The sequence below is a fragment of the Eptesicus fuscus genome, chromosome 1 (genome assembly GCF_027574615.1).
Source record: "Eptesicus fuscus isolate TK198812 chromosome 1, DD_ASM_mEF_20220401, whole genome shotgun sequence".
NCBI lineage: Eukaryota > Metazoa > Chordata > Mammalia > Chiroptera > Vespertilionidae > Eptesicus > Eptesicus fuscus.
Genome location: NC_072473.1, coordinates 85645217 through 85666818, shown reverse-complemented (window position 1 = coordinate 85666818; position 21602 = coordinate 85645217). Strand labels below are relative to the sequence as shown.

At 34.5% G+C, this 21602-nt stretch overlaps 1 protein-coding gene across 1 annotated transcript in view; it reads right to left on the bottom strand.

Moving 5' to 3' along the window:
* HTR2C (5-hydroxytryptamine receptor 2C) overlaps window positions 1–21602 on the bottom strand; it is a 200546-nt gene that overhangs the window by 99745 nt on the left and 79199 nt on the right. The window lies entirely within an intron of this gene.

Sequence of the window (21602 nt, the reverse complement as noted above, 5' to 3'; positions counted from 1 at the left end):
TGGGTATCTGTGGATAGCTGTGAATGGAAATAAGAAGCTAGAATGGAAATAAGAAATTATAATTGAAGTCTTTAAAAAGCTGAAAAATGTACAAGTTCCCCAAATTCATTGTAAAAAACATCATTTCAATATTAAAACCTAAAAAACACTGAAAAAGGAGACAAGATAAATAACACTCATTGATATAGACTAAAGTTACAAATAAAATTAACAAATAGAATCCAGCAAAGTATCAAAGGAATAATATATCACAGAAAAAAATTATTCTAGGAATGCAAGTATAATTAAATATCATAACTCTTCCAATATAATATCCTATGTTAACATTTATAAAGAAATTTTATAATCTTTTAATATATAATAATTAATAATTTGATAAAATACAGAAGACATTCCCAATTAAAATTTTAAATATATAGAAAGAGGGATAAAAGAAATTCCCTTAAATTTTATCATTTAAAATCCAAAATACAATATCAAATATTATAAACAGTAATACAGTAAAAAAATTTCAATTACATTAAATCAGAAATTAGACAAGACAGAAATTTACAGAGACTTCAAAGTAGCTATAAAAACCATGCTCAGTGAAGGTAGGGTGGATGCTTGTGAAATAACAGACAGAGAACTTCTCAAATAAGAAATAGAACTTATAAAAAGAACCAAATGAAGAGTTTAGGGCAAAAAAAAATGCAGTATCTGAAAAAATTCACTGGATGGGGTTCAGTAGGGGAAGGGCAATGACAGATAGTTATTAAAACTGAATGTAGACCTCAGATGGTGACCAGCAGGAAGGTAGGGAGGAAGAGAGTGTGAGAGAGTGAGGGAGCAATAGAGGAGTGTGTGGACGTGTGTGGTGTGTGTGTATGAGCTAGGGACAGTTAGATTCTGCAGTCTTAGATGGCGGAGCCCTGCTCCCAACGTGGACACTCCTGGGTGGCCAGCGTGGGCACAGAGACCACGACATCTTGAGAAAGAGAGGTCTTTGAGACTATGATCCTGGCCTCAGCACCACCCAGTCTGGTTTCAGATGCAAACCAGGACCCTGCAGCCACTGGGGACAGAGACCTGTGACCACAGCTGCAGACCCACAGACACCAAGAATACAGACATCCAGGCCACAGATTTCTGTGAGTCACAGAACCTATTCCCCTCCCCACAGGCTCGCAGGCAGCACCATATTAACTGATAGACCCGCCCCTCACACAGGCCACAGGGCTGCTACAGGAATTTGAGCCTGGGAGCACGCAGACACTGGGAACCTGTTCCCCGAAACGCAATCGGGTGACCAAACCCGAAGCCCACGCAGGGCAGCAGTGCCACCTGACTTCGATTCTGGGCAAATGCACATGGAAGTCTGTTTTCCGTAGCGCAGGAGTGGACTTCCTGCTTACACAGTGCTATGGTGCAACCCAGTCCCCCAAGCTGACCAGGACCCCGATTCTCTGGGCGGAAGGAGGCACTCAGCACCAGTGACTTGACTCTGTTTCTTATCGCATGCGCCTGGGATCCCTGACTCCCAGTGCATTCACACTAAGAGCCAGTGACTCCAATTCTTGGTGCATGTGCACACAGGGACCCTGATTCTCAGGGTGAGGGTGCACGAAGCAACAGAGACTCTGAGAGTCGATTCTTGGTGCAGGTACAGGGGTACTTTGACTCCTGGCACATGCAAAGGGGCTCTGATTTTCGGCACAAGCCACCGGGGTGTCTGTTTCAGCTTGGGGCAGGCAGGGTCCCTGATTCTAGGTGCGCACACGAGGCCACACTGAGTGCTGGTAATGCTGACTCTGGGCGTGTCTGGTTCCCACCAACCCACGGAAGCCACACACATCTTAGTGTCAGAGCTCTTCAGTGACACTTGGATGGTATGAAGCTCCCAATGCACATGGCCCAGGCCCACACAACTTGACATTTGAACCTTCTGGTGATAGTCAGAATGGGGAGACAACACAATCCCCAGAGGAAAGAAAATGAGGAGTCACCAAGAAAGGAAATTAGTGAAACTGAAGGATGCAACATGACAGAAAAAGAATTCAGAGTAATGATTGCACAATTCATTCACCGGATGGATGAGAAAATCAACAACCTATGCAATAATCAGGAAGAAATGAAAAGTGATATAGCTACAATCAAAAACACCATGGTAGATTTCAACAGAGACTAGAAGTAGCAGAAGCCCAAATTAGTGAGTTGAAGATAAGTTAGAGAAACAAGCTCAAGCTGAACAGCAACTGGAGAAAAAAAATTAAAAAGCAGGAGGAGAGGCTAAGGGAGCTTTGGGATAACATGAAACGAAGTAACATATGAATAAAAAGGCTGCCAAAAGGACAAGAAGAGCAGCAAGGATTAGAAAATCTATTTGAAGAAATAATGACAGAAAACTTCCCAGATATGGGGAAGGAAAAAGTTACACAAGTACAGAGAGTCTCAAGCAAGATGAATCCCAAAAGACCCATACCAAGACACGTCATAATTACCATGGCAAATGTTCACAACAAAGAGAGAATCTTAAAGGCTGCAAGAGAGAGACAGAGAGTTACCTCCAAAGGATCCCCCATCAGATTATCAAATGATTTCTCAACAGAAACACATCAAGCTAGAAGGGAATGGAAGGAGATATACAAAGTGTTGTAAAGCAAAGGACTGAATCCAAGAATACTCTATCCAGCAAGACTATCAATCAAAATTGAAGGGGAAATCAGGAGCTTCTCAGATAAAAAAAGGCTAAGAGAGTTTATCACTACCAAGCCAGCAATGAAATGCTAAAGGGAATGCTGTAAAAAGAAGAAATAAAATGGTAAGAAAGAACACAGGCAAGAAATAGAAATGACTCCAAACAAGTACCTTTCAATAATAACTTTAAATGTAAATAGACTAAATGGTCCAATCAAAAGACATTGAGTGGCTGAATGGATAAAAAAACATGACCCATATATATGTTGTCTACAAGAGATCCACCTCAGAACACGGGACTCACACAGACTGAAAGTGAAGAGACGGAAAAATGCCTTTCAGGAAAATGGAAATGAAAAGAAAGCTGGGGTAGCAATACTTATATCTGACAAAATAGACCTCAAAGTGAAGGCCATAACAAGAGATAAGGAAGGTCACTTCATAATACTAAAGGGATCAATAAAATAAGAGGATATAACCATGAGAAACATATATATACCCAATGCAGGAGCACCCAAATACATAAAAAAAAAAAACTCCTGGAAGATATCAAGGGAGAGATTGACATCAATACAATCATAGGAGGGGACTTTAATACACCACTAACATCACTGGATAAATCCTCTAGACAAAAAATCAGCAAAGAAACAGCAATCCTAAATGACTCACTAGATCAGATGGACTTAACTGACATCTTCAGAACATTTCACCCCAAAGCTGCAGAATATACGTTCTTCTCAAGTGCACATGGGATATTTTCAAAAATAGACCACATATTGGGTCACAAGCAGAGTATCCCCAAATTCAAGAAGATTGAATACATACCAAGCACCTTCTCAGACCACAATGGCCTAATATTAGAAATAAACTACAATAAAAACAATCCAAAAAACTCAAACACTTGGAAGCTGAATAGCATGCTATTAAACAATGATTGGATTACCAATGCGATCAAAGGAGAAATTAAAAACATCCTGGAAACTAATGACAATAAAAACACAACAATACAGCCGAAACTGGTTTGGCTCAGTGGATAGAGCGTCGGCCTGTGGACTCAAAGGTCCCGGGTTCGATTCCAGTCAAGGGCATGTACTTTGGTTGCAGGCACATCCCTGGTGGGAGGTGTGCAAGAGGCAGCTAATCGATGTTTCTCTCTCATTGATGTTTCTAATTCTCTATCCTTCTCTCTTCCTCTCTGTAAAAAATCAATAAAATATATTTAAAAACAAACAAACAAAAAAAAAAAACACAACAATCCAAAACCTATGGGACACAATGAAAGCAGTCCTGAGAGGGAAGTTTATAGCTCTACAGACCTACCTCAAAAAAACAAGAAAAAATGGTAGTAAATCATCTAAATCTACAACTCAAAGAACTAGAAAGAGAGCAACAAGAAAAGCCCAGACTGAGCAGAAGGAATAAAGATCAGAGCAGAAATAAATGACATAGACACCAAAAAACAATACAAAAGATCAATGAAACCAAGAGCTAGTTCTTTGAAAGGATAAACAAGATTGATGAACCTCTAGCCAGGCTCACCAAGAAGCAAAGAAAGAGGACCCAAATAAACAAAATCAGAAATGAAAGAAATGAAATAACAACAGACTCCACAGAAATACAAAGGATTGTTAAAAAATACTATGAAAAACTCTACTCCAACAAACTAGACAACCTGGAGGAAATGGACATATTCCTAGAAAAATACAACCTTCCAAAACTCCATCAGGAAGATTCTAAAAATATCTATAGGTCGATAACTATCGAAGACATTGAAGCAGTCATCAAAAAGCTCCCAGCAAAGAAAAGCCCTTGGCCAAACGGCTACACAGGGGAGTTAAACCAAACATTCAAGGAAGAACTAAAACCTGTTCTCCTCAGACTATTCCAAAAAATTCAAGAGGAAAGCACACTTCCAAGCTCATTCTATGAAGCCAGCATTACCTTAATAACAAAATCAGATAAAGACAACACAATAAAAGAGAATTATAGGCCAATATCCCTCATGAAAAATAGATGCCAAAATCCTCAACAAAATTCTAGCAAATTGGATCCAGCAATACATCAGAAAGATCGTACACCATGACCAAGTAGGATTTATCCTGGGGATGCAAGGATGGTACAATATCCACAAATTAATAAATGTGATACATCACATAAATAAATTGAGAGATAAAAATCACATAGTCATATCAATTGATGCAGAAAAAGTAATTGACAAAATCCAACACCCTTTCTTGATAAAAACTCTCAGCAAGTTGGGAATAGAAGGATCATACCTCAACATAATAAAAGCTGTATAGGACAAACCCACAGCTAACATCATACTCAATGGACAAAAACTAAAACCATTTCCCCTAAGAACAGGAACAAGACAGGGATGCCCACTATCACCACTCCTGTTCGACATAGTACTGGAAGTATTAGCCATTGCATTCAGACAAGAAGAAGAAATAAAAGGCATCCAAATTGGAAAAGAAGTAAAACTGTCCTTATTCGCAGATGACATGATACTGTACATAGAAAACCCTAGAGACTCCATCATAAAATTATTAGACTTAATAAATGAATTTGGCAAGGTAGCTGGATACAAAATTAATGCCAAGAAATCTATGGCATTTCTTTACACCAACAGTAAACTTACAGAAAGAGAATAAAAAAGCAATCCCATTTACCATCGCACCAAAAAAATTAAGAAACCTAGGAATAAACTTAACTAAGGAGGTAAAAGACCTATACGCGGAAAACTACAGGATACTGTAAAAAGAGATAGAGGAAGACATAAACAGATGGAATAACATACCGTGTTCATGGATTGGTAGGATCAACATCATCAAAATGTCCATACTACCTAAAGCAATCTATAGATTCAATGCACTCCCCATTAAAATACCATAGGCATATTTCACAGACCTTGAAAGAACTCTCCAAAAATTCATCTGGAATAAAAAAAGACCCTGCATAGCTGCAGCAATCCTGAGAAAGAAGAACAAGTAGGTGGGATCTCAATACCAGATCAAGCTGTATTACAAAGCCACTGTTCTTAAAACAGTCTGGTACTGGCACAAGAACGGACATATAGATCAATGGAATAGAATAGAGAACCCAGAAATCTACCCAAACCACTATGTCCACTATGTTGGGAAAATTAGATAGATACATGCAAAAAAATGAAACTAGACCACCAACTTACACCATATGCAAAAATAAGCTCAAAATGGATAAAAGACTTAAACATAAGATGGGAAACCATAAAAATACTAGAAGAATCCACAGGCAGTAAAATCTCAGACATATGCCAAAGCAATTTGTTCACTGATACTGCTCCTAGGGCAATGGAAACTAAAGAGAAAATAAACCAATAGGACTACATCAAAATAAAAAGCTTTTGCACAGTAAAGGTAACCATCAACAAAACAACAAGAAAGCCATGGGAGAACATACTTGCCAATGTTATCACTGATAAGGGTTTAATCTCCAACATTTACAGGGAACTCATACAACTTAACAAAAGGAAGATTAACAATCCAATCAAAAAATGGGCAATGGACCTAAATAGATACTTTTCCAAAGAAGATAGTAGAAAGGCCAAGAGGCATATGAAAACATGCTCAGTCACTAATTATATGAGAGATGCAAATGAAAATGACATTGCAGTATCATCTCACACCTGTCAGAATGGCTATCATCAACAAATCAACAAACAACAAGTGTTGGCGAGGATGCTGAGAAAAAGGAACCCTCGTGCACTGCTGGTGGGAATTCAGACTGGTGCAGCCACTGTTCAGAACAGTATGGAGTTTCCTCAAAAAACTAAAAATGGAACTCCCATTTGACCCTGCAATCCCACTTCTGGGAATATATCCCAAGAAGCTTGAAAAACCTATCAGAAAGGATATATCCACCCTTATGTTCATATAGCAGCACAATTCACCATAGCTAAAATTTGGAAACAGCCTAAGTGCCCATCAGCAGATGAGTGGATTAAAAACCTGTGGTACATCTACACAATGAAATACTATGCTGCTGTAAAAAATAAGGAATTCTTACCATTTGCAACAGCATGGATGGAACTGGAGAGCATTATGCTAAGTGAAATTAGCCAGTCAGAGAAAGATAAATACCACATAATCTCACTCATTTATGGAATATAATGAACAACATAAACTGATGAACAAAAACAGATCCAGAGACAGAGAAGCAGCGATCAGACTGTCAAACCTCAGAGGGAAGGAAGGGGCGGGTGTGGGTAAGGAAACGAGATCAACTAAAGGACTTGTATGCATGCATATAAGCCCAACCAATGGACACAGACAACAGGGGGATATGGGCATGAGTGGGGAGTAGGGGGGTTAATGGGGGGATGAGGACACATATGTAATACCTTAATCAATAAAGAACTTAAAGATCGAAGAAAAAACCTGATAGAAACCATCCAAACTGAACAAGAGTGAGAAAAAAATTAAATGAATGAACGTAGGAGGGACCTATATGTGTACATCTAACATTTGTGCCATTTGAATCTGAGAAGAGGAAAAAATTGGTACAGAAAAAAATATTTGAAAAAATAATGGTCTAAATTATACCACATTTGATAAAAAGTAAAATTACAGATTTAAGTTCTCAGAAACCCAAATGGTTAAACTAAAAGAAAATTATGTCTAGACACACCATAATCTGGTGAAAACACAAGAGAAGGAAAAAAATATTGAAGCAGCTGAGAAAAATGACTCTTTATGTATAAGGGAGCAATGATCTATAAAACTTCAGATTTTCCATCAGAAATAATGGAGGCCAAAGGTAGTGAAATCACAATCCAGAATCCTATATTTTCATAAAAATATCTTCAAAAAATGAATGTAAAATAGAAAGATTTTCACATCAACGCAAAGAAACTGACTGCCAGGAGATTTATTCTAAAAAATGCTAAAGGATGTTCTTCAGAAAGAAAGAATAAACAATTATACTAGAAGAAAACTTCAAGAATGAATGAAGAACAACAGAAATGGTAAATAATTTGGGAAAATATAATAGATTATTTTTAAGTATTTAATATGCATGTGACTGTCAAAAACAAAAATTATAACATTGTTTGAGAAGGTTTTCACTGTATATAGATGTACTCCATATAACAATTAAAGCAAAAAGGGGAAGGGCAAAGGGTCCTGTGTGGTTGTAAGGTTTCTATTTTCACTTGAAGTGACAAAATATTAACTCTCAGGATATTGTGAAACATTAGGTCTGTATATTTTAATCTAGAAAGCAATCACTAAAAAACTGTAAAAGAAATATAGTAAAAAAAAGTCAATAGATCAAAAAAAGGGGAATACTACAATAAAATTCAACATCCCCCCCCCCAAATAATTCAGAAATAAGAAAAAATGAATGAAAAAGAGAAGGGATAAATAGAAAACAGTAAAAGAGTAGACATAATTCCAAACAAATCGATAATTGCATTAAATGTAAAATGTATAAATTGCAAATTGTATCAATTCTAAAAGATAGCAATGTTGGATTAAAAAGAACAAAAGTAAACAAGACCCATTTATATGCGCTCTGTAAGAAACACTACAAGTTTAAATATAACGATTTCTATAGATATACAGTAAAAAAATGGAAAACATACAAACATTAATCAAAGGAATGCTGAAGTTACTATATTAATGTCAAAGTACATTTCAAATCAAAGAATATTACTATGGATAACACACATTATATAATGATAAAAGGTATCAATTCATCAAGGGAATATAACAATCTAAACATGTACCTATGAACAGAACTTCACTTTTCATGAAGCAAAAAATGATATAAAAGAGAAAAAATAAAAAGTAAAATATATAATTATACTTTGAGATTTCAACATCTTTTCCTCAGTAATTGATAGAACAAGTAGAGAGAAAATTAATAATGATATAAAAGAACGAATAGCACTAATAATGAACTTGACTAAATTGACATTTATAAAACACTCTACCCAACCATAGTAGAATAGACATTCTTTTTAAGAGCTCATGAAAAATTGATCAAGAAAGACCATATCATAGGCCATAAAAATTTAGGAAATTAATATGTTGGTATCATACTATGTATTTTCTTTGACCATAACAGAACTAACCTAAAAACCAGTAATAAAAAGATATCTTGAAAAAGTGCAAGTATCTGGAAATTAAGTAACACAGTCCTATATAATCAGTGTTTCAAAGAGGAAGACAAATTAAATTAGAAAGTTATTTGAACTAAATGAAAACGAAAATAAAACATCAAAATTTGTATGATGACACTAAAGCAGCACTTGGGGAAAATTCCTAGCATTAAAGGCTTATTTTAAAAAAGAAGAAAATCTCAAATCCATGATATAAGCTTCTACATTAAAGTTCTAGACAAAGACAATCCAAGGTATCAGAAGAAAGTAATAAATATAAAAGCAGAAATCAATAAAATTGAGGGACGACAATAAAGAAAATGCAATGAAATGAAATGTTTTTTTAAATGAATAAAATTGATAAACTTATAGACAGATTGAGGTAGAAATAAAAGTAGAAAACACAAATAACCATATCAGTGATGAATTGGTATACCTCTACAGATTCCACAGACTCTTATAAAGGAATGTTATAAACAAGTTTGTCCATAAATTTCCATGGGATTTTTGGATCCCTAGACTTGAAACCACATATTTTATGAACAAGTCATCAAGTATAGAATTCCAGTGAAGAGTCTGTGCTGCTGAGGGAAAAATGGGCATATGCTCTGAGTCAGCCTTTTCCTTAGCCTTAGATTGGCCCACTTGTCACTGAAGAGTGCTAAAGGCAGGATAGTTGATCGGAAACTCAACCCAGATTTGAAGTATAATGAATAACCCCTTTTAGAATTCCAAATTTTTTTGAGATGTCCTAGTTAACATGGCTTCTCTCTTAAAGTCTCTGAGAGACTCAAAAGCATCCCAGGCTGTCCCTCAAATTGGTGCTACTAACAGAACTGATTGTCTGCCAGCAACATCTCCTATAGATCAGTAATTTTCATACACAGGTCCATAGCAAAATTTTCAGCACCCTGTAGTAAAAACTGGAAAATTAAGTATAACAGTATATTTTTATAAAGCTATATTTATCACATTTAAATTACATTGTATTTTGAGTTTATTATATCTTTCTTATGGAATCCAGAAGTAGAAGAGTCCAGCCCATTGTATTGGCTGGATTTTCCTTTACTACTTCATTTCTGAAGCCATGTTTTTGAGAGCTCAGACCTGCTGTTGTTATTTCCTATCACCTTGCCTTTGACAGAGTTCCCTGGATATGATTGGGTACTGCATCTGACATCAGTTATATCTTCTACATGATTTCAGGGACATGCTGCTAACTTTCTCCCTTGGAATCACACCCACCCCTTTGTGACCTGATCCTTCCCTGTGTTTCCACCAATTTGAACTTGGTTTAGAATTATTGGATCTTCTCTGGGCTACTGCTCTCAAATCTCTTGCTTCTGACATTTAGATATTTTTCAAAATTTGCCATTTTATCTCAACCCTCAGATTTGAAATTCTAGACTGCTTTACAGGTTATAACCTTTCCTTCTTCCTACAAAGTAGGAATTAGATTCTCTCTCCCTCTAACTACTCTGTCTCTGGCCACCCTAAATAAATATGCCCAACCAGTAATGTTCCCTACCTTGGTGTAATCCTGAGAGTAGGAGGTGCAATTCTGGAGTCTTTACCTGGATGGCTAGTGGAATTGCTGGCAATTCTGCAGGTCCTTTAGCTGGCTACTATGGTTCAATAATTTCCTACTGGCCCTGAGCTTACAGATTCACTCACTAATCCAACTGCCTCTTATGAGCCAACGTAATAGCATTCTGTTCTTTCCTCTAGTAAATACTTTTGTCAGAGTGCCTTTCTAGTGATGTAGCTCATCATCTGTATTTTCTTGACACGCAGACTTTATGGTTCTTCAGTGAAGCGGAATGGTGTTTTTGATCCCGATGAAGTGGGCAGGGAGATGGGACATCCTACATATGCAACCAGCCAGCCCACTCTTAGTATAAATAGGGATTTCCTGGCAGCACTATGCAGGATGTTCAACCTCCCTGCCCATGTCAAGGTTGACTGCTGCATCATGAAGTTCCAGTTTCTGTCAAAGAGCTTGCTGTTGATTGATGCTTCTCTGTGTGAACAATTTCATGAAGGCCTGTTCCAGCCTGGTCTCCTGTTCCTGATGAACTGGCTGTAAATAATAGTCTAAATGATTTAAGACCAATTAACTAATAACCCACCTCTTACTCAAACTTAAACCATATATGTCTAACAATATAATTTTCCATCAGCTTAAATAAATAGAGAAAATTCTCCTGACACAGGTGCCAAGTTATAACATGGGTTACAAACACTCTCCAGTGCCACTATCAATTTAGTCAACCCTTGCTAAATAACATAAACCTTGAAATAAGGAAAGCCTCTCTAAATAAGACACAGAGACTTGGGCTGCATACATTTGTTGCCCAAGCTATCCCAGTTGAAATGAGCCATCTCGTATGTATCACAAATTATTTGGCAAAAACACAGATCTAGAGGCATCATCTGAGACTTGATGTTTCGTGGCTATGCAATCTGACCACCACATTCTGAAATAAAGAAACTTATCTGGGAATGATTCTGTCAGCCTCGTTATTTTAGCTGAGCAAAGTTTGCGTTATGTACTTGTTCATCTCAGCATGCTTAGAGACAGGGAGAGAGAGAGACAGAGAGATATAGATAAATTATGATAGATAGATAGATAGATAGATAGATGATGATAGATAGATAGATAGATAGATAGATAGATAGATAGATAGATAGATATATCAGTTGCCTTATGTATGTTCCCAACCGAGGATTGAACCACAACCCAGATAAATTCCTGGCCAGGAATCGAACCTCAACATTTTGGTGCACAGGATGACGCTCAACCAACTGAACCACTCTGGCAGGGCATTTTTCAACCTGTGAAACTTTGCAAATCTGCAGTTCCACCTGGAACTGACACCTGAAAGATTAAATATAATATAGTATATCATATAATATGTTTTGAAAATCACCCTGGATTGGCTCCCCTGTGATAGTCCCACAATTCAACCCATCTACCCTGGAGCATTCCATATGATTTGTCATTGAGCTAGTTCCTTTTAAGCTGATCTCAAGTCTTTCCCTATTGGCATATGGTAAATATTTCCATTTCTCTGTTGATATTTTCTTCAGAGTTGAATAGAAGACTCAACCATTTTATGGATCTAGGGTGGTAGGAAAGGGAAAAGGACAAAGAAGAAATAATAGATGTTTTCCTGGTGCTCTGCCTAATGAAATGTACATGAATGGGAAATTCTGCTATTTGTACAATGTGGCTCTACTCTCTCGGTAGTGGGAGGAAAAGAAATGATGTAGGCAAAGGAATAAATATAATTGCAGCTTTAACTTTATGCCTGTAAATTTTCTGGGTCTGTTTTTTCGTGTGTTTTTTTTTCCAATTTTTATTTTTTTTTATTTTTTCAGATCTATGAGACCATTAAACCCTTATCCATTTCCATTTTTCTGGTAATTAGTGTCGATGAGAATCTTTTCATATGCCTATTTGCATCTATATGTCCTCTTTAAAGAAGTGTTCATTCAGGTTTTTGTCCATGTTTTAATTGGATTGTTGGATTTTTGGTGTTGAATTTTATAAGTTCTTTATAATTTTGGATATTAACCCCTTATCAGATGTAGTGGCAGATATATTCTTCCATTCAGTGGAAGAAAAAATTCTTCATTTTTTGATGGCTCATTTTGCTGTGCAGAACCTTTTAAGTTTGATGTAGTCACATTTGTCTGTTTTTTCTTTTGTTTCTCTTCCCTGAGGAGCTATATCAGAAAAAAATATTGCTAAGAGAAATGTCAGAGATTTTACTGCCTAAGTTTCCATCTAGGATTTTTATGGTTTCAAGTCTCACATTTAAGTCTTTAATCCATTTTGAGTTTATTCTTGTATATGGTGTAAAAAGGTGGTCAAATTTCTCTCTTTTTTTTCATGTATCTGTCAAATATTTCCAATACCATTTATTGAAATATTTTTAAAAATATGTTTGGTTTTGCCTTCACTTTATTACATTAAGCACACTCTTAATCTGGTACTTTATCTTTTTTATAAAAAAACTTATTTGAGTATGTCATTTCTGTAAGGTGATTTCTAAGTCAATAGGAAAATTATGCTTTTTAAAAGTGTATCTAGTATTCATATTTTATCTAGTCTTGATGATACTAGTAAGAATAAAATTAGCTAACTCTCCTAGGTACTTGAATCATAAGTAACATGATCACTCCATCATTCTACTTTTATTAATGATCAAATAGACTATAAAATATTCTTTTGAATAATGCTTTATCACAATAATTCTTTAAATCCCTAATAGCATATTCATAAATACTGAAATGTGTATTTTGTTAAAGTTGAGTATTCTAAATAATAAATAACTGAACTCTGACCAACTAATTTATCATTAAGAGTTTTTAGATCAGTGTTTCTAACTGCTTTGGTTACTATTGATTAATTTGCAATGGAATTTGTTGGAATGCATTATTTTCTACAATACATTTCAAGTAAAAAATATAGGACATAAACCATAAAATAAATATACTTTTACCTTATATTTATATACTAATATTTACCAAACAATATATTCAATTCTAAAGTAATAGATACTGATACTAATGTCAACAACACAGTGTCAGGGAACAGGCAGATTTCTTAAAGCATCAAGTAGCAATTGTGATTTTAGATCACTCAAAGTAGCACAGGTCAAAGAGACACCACCTACAGCCTTAGTCAGGTCATCTTAGTAACTGCTGTTTGTATACTTGTCACCTACACTCCCATCTGCTTTAGTTAGTGAACCTCTTGATTACTTGCAGTAATCACCAAAGGCTTGGAAATACATCTTCAAGTGAATTTAGGTATTTGACCTGAATGCTCCCAAGATCTCCCTTCTTTTACATCATAGGTTGAAACTACTTTTCATATGTCTAATTTTCAAACATCTCCGCATCCTAAGTTTTACTAATGCCTTATGCTTTTTATTTATTCTTTATTTAAACAGTTTTGCTCTTCAGAATTATGAGAATAAATTATAACTGAGTGTGAAATTTTAATTAACAAAAAACAGAAAGTACTCCTAAAGCTTTTAATAAGGAGCAGAAAACAATATTGATATACAATTTAATTGATAAAAGATAATTATATTATATGTCATATATATTATTTATATGTGTGTGTATGTATATGTGACTTGTAAAGTTGTGGCCTACAATTGAATTATCACCATTTAAATATATTTCCCTTTAACTTTCACAAATTTAACTTTAAAAAAAAACACAGTGACAATGTGTTTTAGAAGCTAAGTATTAAAGTAGTATATTGTACAACAGAAATGTCTATTTCAGCTTAAAACATTACTCAAATTACTTGTATGATTAGAAAAATATTGAAATGGGTTTTAGTAGAACTAAAGTATTTTATTAATTCATGGATGTATTCTCTTCTTTGTTCCAAAATCAGTTTAAGGCATTTATCCATATAACATTTATGTGTTTAATAAATTTATGTGTTTAATAAATATTCAGTTTTTAATATGCACTAGACAGAGGGAGATGATTCAGAAGGCAAACACTTTACTTGTTTTCACAAGTTTATAGTATAGTGAGGAGTATTAAATGCTAGAAAACTAATTAAATAAATTGGGTAAAAGAAAAGCAAACATGTAGTAGGACATTTTTCTAATACATGCAGCAATTAACAGAGAAAGAAGAAAGCCAAAGAAAAGCATAAACAAAAAGAGCAAACAAACAAGCAAATAATTAAAAAAAAAGAAACCCTTGGGATATTTGGACTTCATCTTAGACCAGAAAATGGGAAATATTTTCTGCAAAGAACCAAATGGTATGCATTTTCGTCTTTGCAACTATTCAACTCTACTGTTGTGGGGTGAAAACAGCCTTGGATAATTCTTAAAAGAATGGGTGTGGCTGTACGCCAATAAAATTTTATTTATCAAAACAGGTAACCAGCAGGATTTGGCACATGGACTCTAATTAGACCACCACTTACTTTGAGGGCTAAGAAAGGTGAAGCAAAATGTAGTTGAGGATTGATGGAGATGATTCAGAATTATCTTCAATGCTGTTGTTTGGAGTTATCAGGTATAGAGCTAAATATATATATATGGTGAGGTTGGGATTAGAAAAATAATCCTGGCATGCAAAAATATTTTGCTTTAACAGCAGAAGATAAGCAATATCAGTAGGGATAGTTATTAGATTTCTTGAAGGACATTATTATTCAAAAAAGAAAGACATTTCTTTTTTATTGTTGACACTAATACATATGTTGTCCCCATTTCCTCCCCTTTGCTCACCTCCACCCCGTCCCTGAAAAGCAAAATAAATTTAAATGTCACTCATCCAAGCCACTAAAAATGTCATGGTAAATTTGAATATTTTAAGCTTAACTTCATTAGGTTCTGAAAGACTCTATTTTTAATAAGAATCAAAGGTCTCAATTCAAATAAGCACAACAAACTCATATATGTCCTTCACTTTGCACAAAGCTCTTGACCTGGATGAGGAAATTCCCTTCCAGTCCTAGATGGTTGATTTTATCACAAAAGGGCGTTGGATTTTGTCAAATGCATTTTTGTGTATCTGTAGTGATAAAAGGTATTCTTTCCATTATTCCATTAATAAGGGACATTACATTAACTGATTTCCATTTGCTGAACCAACTTTGTGTTTCTAGGATAAGGCCTTTTTCTTGGTGTTCAAACCTTTACCTTTGTTTGTACTTCAATTACATCATGTGTTTATTAAAGTAGTATTATTTAAATCCACCTCCTTTCCCAAACACACACTTTTTCTCTCATAATTACTATGCTCATTTGTTTCCCATTTCCCCCCTTTTTTAATTTATGTGGGTGTTTTGTCCTCTCCTTTTTATTCTCAAAGCTGCTTTTATACGCATAAGTTCTACTTGTGACAGTATCCCCACAATGCATTGATTAAATTTCCACTTTTTATCTTCTCTTCTCTGAACCTGTTTTTACCCCCTGAAAAACACCTGGCAATTGTCTGGGAAGGTCTAAGAAGGGACTGTCTACCACTTAGTCTCTAAAGACAGGCTACAAGAGGAGTGCATCAGAATTGCTCCAGAAGTGGTATTGAGGAAGAAGTCAGTTTAGTGGTTGATTCAAGATTTCTCTCTCCTATATAAATTGCAAGAGAGAAGTTTTTGAGTATATTTATAACTATTTTTAAGTCCTTGCTGTTAATTCCATCATTTATATAATTGCATAATCTGTTTCTTGTTTGTTTTTAAGCTCTTTTTGGACACTGCCATTTATTTTTTATTGAATTTATTGGGGCACCTTTGGTTAATAAAATTTTTCAGGTGTACAATTCCATAAGACATCATCTGTATATTGTATTGTGTGTTCACCAACCAAAGTCAAGTCTCCTTCTGTCACCATTCATTCTCCCTTTTACCTCCCCCACTCCCTTTTCTCTCTGGTAATCACCATACTGTTGTCTATGAGTTTTTGTGTGTGTTTTTTCTTAATCCTTTACCTTTTTCATTCAGTCACCAATCCCTCTCTCCTATAACAGCTGACATTGTGTTCTCTGTATCTATGAGTCTGTTTCTGTTTTGTTTATTTTGTTTATTAAATTCCACATACAAGTGAAATCATGTGGTATTTGTCTCTCTGACTGGCTTACTTCATTTAGCATAATACTTTCCAGGTCCATCCACGCTGTTTGTTGCAAATAATAAGATTGCATTATTTTTTAAGGCCAAATTATATTCTATTGTGTAAATGTACCATCGTTTTTTTAATCCATTCATCTACTGATGGGCATTTGGGCTGATTTCAAATCTTGGGGCTATTGTAAATAATGCTACAATGAATATAGGGGTACATATATTCTTTTGAATCAGAATTTTGGGATTCTTCAGATATATTCCCAGAAGTGGACTCACTGCTTCATAGAGCAATTTTATTTAAAAATTTTTGAGGAATCTCCATATTGTTTTTCACAGTGGCTGCACCAATCTACATTCTTTATATATTTATTTAATTTACAGACTCCTGAATTAGTTGATTCTGACATTTTTGTCAATTTTCATGTTGTTTTTAAGGAAGAGAGAATTTTGGAAGTCCTTAGTCCACCATTTTTGCTGATGTCCAAAATGCAATATTTTGTATTATAAACTTTTTAAAATTTTTAACTCTCAGAGTTTAGAAATTGTATGAAGTTTTGCACACTGAAATCATATTATTAACATAGAGAATGAAAATGATTTTGAATAGAAGTATGAAAGATAATATGGAAATATTATGTTCATATTAATTTCCAAGTATCTAAGAAGTGCATTATACACTGTTTTTCTAAATAAACCTATAGGGAGTGGGGGTAGGTAGAAGGAGGTAAAGGGGGAATAAATGGTGACAGAAGGAGACTTGACTTGGGCTGGTAAACACACAATACAATATACAGATGATGTATTATAGAATTGTACACCTGAAACCTGTATAATTTATTAACCAATGCTGCACCAATAAATTCAATTAAAAAGAAAAAAATGAAATAAAGTATATTGAAATTTAAAAAATATTTTAACATTAGTAATTGTTTTTTTTAATTATTTTAATACTTGTTAGCATTAATAATTTTATGCCAGTCGTGTCATTATCTTGTAATTTTGTTTATGTTTTATTTTTGTTGCAATTATTTTCTTCAGTTTACTTTACATTTTTAAAGAAATGTTGCCATAGTCAGAAGTTTTATATTTATATGTAGCCAAATCTGTCATTTTCATGTGTGTTATCATTTAAGCTTCCTTCACCTTTGATATTAGTTAAATATCCAACAATTGGGTAAATATCCCACTGACTTCCTTTTGTTTTTCTTTGTGTAGGCTTTAAATAGTCAACTATGTAATTTTACTAGAACTTATTTTTATATGTGAAGTAAGGTGAGAATCTACATTTATCTAACACATTTTCTTTTATCATTGATTTTGATGTCTTATTATCATAAACATTATGACCTATTGCTGTACTTTTTTTAATGTTTTTATCCATTTAATTCTATATCCATACATTATTATTATACACAAATCTCCCTTTACCTGCTAGAGATATGTTCCAAGACCCCCTAGTGGATGCCTGAAACTGTGGATAGTATGGAACCATACATAAACTATGTTTTTCCTAGATATACACACCTATAATAAAGTTTATTTTATTTTTTCTTTATTTATTAAGGTATTACATATGTGTCTAATTTATATATTAAGCACAATAATATATTTATAATAATAACAATAATAAAATAGAGCAATTACAAAAGTATACTGTAATAGAAGTTATGTGAATTTGGTTTCTTTCTCTCTCTCTCAAAAATCTTATTGTACTCTATTCATCCTTCTTCATGTGATGATGTGAGATGATAATTGTATCATATATACTCAAAATTATTTAATAAATTTCAATGCATATTCCTAATAAACACTTTTTAGAGATGAGAATAGAAAAGCTACTTAGAGAGGTGTAAAATTAAAAAATTATAAATTATTTATTTATGAAAATTTTCATTTAATATTTTTGAGTTGCAGTTGACTGTGGTCAACTAAAATTGTGGAAAGCAAAACCATAGAAAGGGAGAACTACTGTACTGGCTGTTGGATTAGACTATATTTAAAAAATAGCTTTTCTATTCTCATCTCTAAAAAGTGTTTATTAGGAATATGCATTGAAATTTATTAAATAATTTTGAGCGTATGCCTATGTGATTGGATAACGTGAGGTGAATGATGCAGGCATTGTGACATAGCATTAGTGTACTATAAGAGTTAGTGAACACAAGAACTGCGATACAGTGACAGTTGATCTGATAAGCAAGACAACTACTGACTAATAGGTGAGTAGTGTATACATGGCTACACTGGACAAAAGGATGTTTTACATCCTGGGCAGGAAGGAACAAGACAATGTGAGATTTCATTATGCTACTCAGAGAGGTGTGAAATTTAAAAATTATAAATTATTTATTTATGAAAATTTTCATTTAATATTTTTGAATTGCATTTGACTGTGGTCAACTGAAACTGAGGAAAGTGAAACCATAGATAAGGGAGAACTACTGTACTGGCTGTTGGATTAGACTATATTTAAAAAATAGCTTTTCTATTCTCATCTCTAAGAAGTGTTTATTAGGAATATGCATTGAAATTTATTAAATAATTTGAGCATATAACAGGATGAACTATGTATAGTTTATTGTGTTTAAACTACTGCAATACTATATTTATATATTTAATAATATATTGAAAAATCCTTACATTCATTAGATTTTAAAAAACCTAGCATTAGTTAAGTGTATTTTTCCAGGAAACTTTAAGTGATTATATCATTTATGCCTGACAATAACCTTATAAAGTAGTTACAGATTAAAGCCCGAGATTTGGTAATGTTGATGCTTAAAGTGATGCAATTAATAATTTTGATCTGAATACATATTGAAAGCTGTGATTTCACACTGTTTACTCAGTTTGCATTGTACTTCATTTAGAATTTTTCTATATTAGTAACTAGGAATTCACTGTATAATGGAGAGACAAACATGCAAAACAAATGTCACTACAATGAGTTCAGTGTTATAGTAGAGGTAGTGCACCTTATGTTCTGTAAATACTGAGTATGACATACTTAACTCCCTCCAGGTATATGAAATAAGCCTTCTCAGCGATGGTTGGAGAGGGAAGAAGGTGAAGTTTGGATGAAGCAAGAGATTTGGAGAAAATGTCAAGGAGCTCAGCAATGATGTCATAGAGTACACTATTTGTGAATGAGGGAGTTAAAGAGCTGGAAGGAAGAAGTTTATTTTGAGAAGTAGGAAGTTGATTATAGAGGTAGAGCAGTTCTTAATTTTTGACATATTGTAAAAGTAGCCATTAAAATCACGTGGCTCTATGAATTTCCAGGAAGGTAGTGCATTAAAATAATGCCTTTTGCTACATTATCTGGCATGTATTCCAACTATGTAGTATCTTATAGTTACTCTACTGCCAATGTTTTAGGTTAATTCAGGTTTTCTCATTCTCCAGATTCCCTTATCCTGTCAATAATTTAGAAATCATAGCTGGGAGTGAGCCAAGAACTCCTTTTACCACTTCCCCATCTTAACTGAGGAGATAAAACTTATGTTGAACTTAAGTATTATTTTTAATTCTAGTCACATCATTATAATTTTTATAAACATTTAAAATTCTACCATGCATTCAATGTTCTTATTAATTCCTGGTAGGGTTTTAGATTTCTTTTTGTTTGATTTTACAGGTCTTATATGAAATGTTAAGAGCAGTTTCTAGCACTTTTACATATTAAACAAAAAGATATTCTTTTACTTTTAGCATGGGATGGAGGGAAATTATTAAGGAGAAAGGTATGCTTAATTGCCCAAAGCAGCACTATCTTTTTGAGATCATCATCCAAATATCTCTTTAGCCTTCCTAAACATAGCAAATTGATTTTGAAAGGAGATGAAAGAAAATTTTATGGTCAAATAGACCAAAATAAGGCAGTGCTGTCAAGTAGATGCAGATAGAAATAAAAAACTGATAGAAAAAGCACTCTGCTAGTTAATATTCTCTGGAAAACCTGACAAGGATAAGAAAAACTTTATTTTAGTGTGGGAAAAAAATGCTTACAAAACAGAATATTATTTATTACATAATTTTCTTTGTAGAACTTGATGGATGAGCATAGGGTTTCTTTCAGCCAATAATTTGTACAAGGTATGGCTCCAGTTTTGAATCAGACAATTTATTTTTTTTATTATTCTGTCATTTTTACAATAACTAAATAACGTTATAGATGCTGATTACCTAATATTACTTGATATTACTAGTAGTGTTCAAGTCACATTTTAACTTCCTACTAATCCTATATAATAAAAGCATAATATGCAAATCGACTGAACAGCAGAATGACTGGTCAGCAGCGGGTGGGGCTGGTGAGCAGGCAGCGCCAGGCCAACCAAAGCACATGCCAGCGGGCAGAGCGAGGGGATGGTGATGGGGGTCGGTGATGACCAGCTGTAGTGGAGGGGCAATGTGGGGGGTGGGAGCCGGGGCTGGCCAGCGCTGTCCACTGATCGGCCTGTGGGGTCGCCTCCCTCAGCTGGTCTGGGAGTGGGCCTAAGCCATCAGTTGAACATCGCCTGAGGACTCCCGACTGTGAGAGGGCGCAGGCCAGGCTGAGGGACCCCTCCCCCCGACTGCACAAATTTTTGTTTACCAGGCCTCTAGTTAATCATATAAAATGGTCCATTGTCCTACAAATTCTTAACACTGGCTAGGTACACAGTAAGTATAGATTTAGGTTCCACAACATCACAGGAACGTCCCTAAGATGATTAAAAACCTTAAAAATAAATCTATATGCTTTCATTAGAAAGCTAATGTTGCTTAGCTTTCAGAGAAAAACACCATTAATTCTGGATTAGAAGTATTCTTTCACAGATATTTCCTCATATCACCAAGTCGAAAACTCGAGTAAAGAGGTCATAAGTATGTCATGAAGAATTAGGCTACTCTGATATCTGCTTTCTATTCTAATCTCATTCCTGGCCAATTTCCCCTTTCATTTTCCCATGCCTTTGCACATGTTGACCTTTTGCTTAAAATTATATCTGTAAAATACCCATTCTTTAGATTCCTTTCCTAGTCTACCAGGCACACTCTTTCCCATAATTAAAGACCCAGCTGAGACAGTTATTCATCTATGAAGTCCTTTCTAAAACAGCACATACTTTATTTTCCTATATTTTCCCATACTTTTTCAAATATATTCTAAGTATGTATGTATCA